Raw genomic sequence first — 3,253 nt, forward strand, 5'->3', positions numbered from 1 at the left:
TTTTGTTTTGTATTTTGAAGTGTTCACTTTCATTAAATAAGATGAACACTTACCACGCTGCACCTTGGTCCTCTTTCTCCCGACAACAACCGTTACAGAACCACCCACCAAAAAAGACCAAGCAGCGTGGTAACAGGCAGCAGCAGCAGGAGCAGCGCTATAAGGAGGAATGGACATGGGAAGACATTCTGGACAGCAAGGGTTGCCCAAAGAAACTAAATTACATCAACAACATAGCTCAGGCAGTAGGAAGCCTCTTCATTCATTTATATGCAGATGATAGAGACATACTCAGCTGCCCCTCCCGGATTTTGTGTTAACCTCTCTAGGGGGTGTGGGATGCTACCGTCCCACCTGGCCAACATCCAGTGATTGGAAGAGCGAGCGCCAAATTCAAAAACAGAAATACTCATTATAAAAATTCATAAAAACATACAATTATTACCAAAGATTAACTCTCTTGTTAATCCAACCACAGTGTCAGATTTCAAAAAAGGCTTTACGTCGAAAGCATATGCGATTACCATGCGATTATCTGAGAACAGCGCCCAGCAGACAAATCATTACAAACAGTAACCAGCAAGTAGAGGAGTTACACAAGTCAGAAATAGTGATAAAATAATCACTTACCTTTGATGATCTTCATATGTTGCACTCACACGACTCCCATACTCAATAAATGTTTTTTTGTTCGATAAAGTCCCTCTTTAAATCCAAAAACCTCAGTTTTGTTCGCGCATTTTGTTCAGTAATCCACAGCGGTCAAAGGCAGTCACAACAGACAGACGAAAAATCCGAAAAAGTATCGTAAAGTTCGTAGAAACATGTCAAACGATGTTATAATCAATCCTCAGAGTTGGTTTAGTCATAATATCAATAACATTTAAACCGGACAAAAACAAAGAAGGCATGCCCTCGGTCGCGCGCATGAAAAACCTCTGGGACACTCATTCAGACTGGTCTTACTCCCTCATTTTTCAGAATACAAGCCTGAAACAATTTCTAAAGTCTGTTGACATCTAGTGGAAGCCATATGAAATGCAATTTGAGTCCTAAGTCAATGGATACTGTAATGGCATTCATTAGAAAACTACAAAAATAAAAAAAATCCACTTCCTGGATGGATTTTCTCAGTTTTCACCTGCCATATCAGTTCTGTTATACTCACAGAACATTATTAACAGTTTTGGAACTTTAGAGTGTTTTCTATCCAAATCGACCAAATATATGCATATCCAGCTTCTGGGCCAGAGGAGCAGGCAGTTTACTTTGGCATGCTTTTCATCCGGAGGTGAAAATAGTGTCCCCTACCCTAGTCAGGTTAAATGCTCTACAACAGCTAGTGTCCAACAAGCTTTCTCTACCCTTAACCTTGTTCTGAACACCTCCAACAAACAAGTCATGTGGTTTGGTAAGAAGAATGCCTCTCCCACAGGTGTGATTACTACCTAGAGTTGAGGTTGTCACCTCATACAAGTACTGGGAAATTGGCTAACGGTATGTAACAGTATAGCTTCCGTCCCTCTCCTCGCCCCTACCTGGGCTGGAACCAGGGACCCTCTGCACAAACAACTGACACCCACGAAGCATCGTAACCCATCGCGCCACAAAAGCCGCGGGCCCTTGCAGAGCAAGGGGAACAACTACTTCAAGGTCTCAGAACGAGTGACGTCACCGATTGAAACGCTTTAGCGTGCACCACCGCTAACTAGCTAACCATTTCACATCGGTTACAGGGTACACTGTTCTTCTCCCAAGCAGTATGGCTGGTGGCATTGTCATGCTGGAGGGTCATGTCAGGATGAGCCTGCAGGAAGGGTACCACATGAGGGAGGAGGATGTCTTCCCGGTAACGCACAGCGTTGAGATTTCCTGAAATTACAAACAAGCTCACTCCGATGATGCTGTGAAACACCGCCCCAAACCATGACGGACCCTCCACCTCCAAATCGATCCCGCTCCAGAGTACAGGCCTCTGTGTAACGCTCATTCCTTCGACGATAAACGCAAATCCGACGATCACCCCTGGTGAGACAAAACCGCAACTCGTCAGTGAAGAGCACTTTTTGCCAGTCCTGTCTGGTCCAGAGACGATGGGTTTGTGCCCATAGGCGACGTTGTTGCCGGTGAGGTCTGATGAGGACCTGCCTTACAACAGACCTACAAGTCCTCAGTCCAGCCTCTCTCAGCCTATTGGTGTGATGTTCGGATGTACCGATCCTGTGCAGGTGGTGTTGTTACACGTGGTCTGCCACTGCGAGGACGATTAGCTGTCTGTCCTGTCTCCCTGTAGCGCTGTCTTAGTTGTCTCACAGTACGGACATTGCAATTTATTGCCCTGGCCACATCTGCAGTCCTCATGCCTCCTTGCAGCATGCCTAAGACATATTCACACAGATGAGCAGGGACCCTGGGCATCTTTCAGAGTCAGTAGAAAGGCCTCTTTAGTCCCTGTTTTCATAACTGTGACCTTAATTGCCTACCGTCTTTAAAATGTTAGTGTCTTAACGACCGTTCCACAGGTGCATGTTCATTAATTGTTTATGGTTCATTGAACAAGTATGGGAAACAGTGTTTAAACCCTTTGCAATGAAAATCTGTGAAGTTATTTGGATTTTTACGAATTATCTTTGAAAGACAAGGTCCTGAGTTTATTTTACTTTATGGGACTGAATGCGGAGTTAAGGCTGCCAGGCTTGCATGGACAGACCAGATACAACTTCAATTAGCACTGAGGTGTGAAGTGAGAGGTGTCGAGGCCTTTGGGCCCAACAAGTGGCAGGAGTCTTTGAAGCCCCCTCCAGCTGTTCAAAGACCATCCACTAGCATTTTCTACAAGAAATCTGCCTACAGAAATAAAAGATTCTCCCAAGTGGGTGTGACACCTAGTCCCGTTGCCTGCTGCAGTGCTGCTTGGATTCCACCTGGCGATCTGTCCACCATCTGCCCTGGCCTGTCTCGTACAGGTAACCCCACCACACTCAACCCTCTCTCCCGAGCTTTCGCTCACCTCCAGAACTCAGGCACTGTTGGGGCGAGTGACTCTGAACTTACAATGGCTAGCCCCAAATCGTTATACACTGCTCAAAAAAATAAAGGGAACACTTAAACAACACAATGTAACTCCAAGTCAATCACACTTCTGTGAAATCAAACTGTCCACTTAGGAAGCAACACTGATTGACAATAAATTTCACNTTACACAAGTCAGAAATAGTGATAAAATTAATCACTTACCTTTGATGATCTTCAT

General features: G+C 44.9%; 1 pseudogene; it reads right to left on the reverse strand.

Moving 5' to 3' along the window:
* The window catches only part of LOC111976343 (katanin-interacting protein-like), a 55,891-nt pseudogene extending 52,638 nt beyond the window's left edge, over positions 1-3,253 (reverse strand).

The sequence above is a fragment of the Salvelinus sp. IW2-2015 genome, linkage group LG17 (assembly GCF_002910315.2).
Source record: "Salvelinus sp. IW2-2015 linkage group LG17, ASM291031v2, whole genome shotgun sequence".
Lineage (NCBI taxonomy): Eukaryota > Metazoa > Chordata > Actinopteri > Salmoniformes > Salmonidae > Salvelinus > Salvelinus sp. IW2-2015.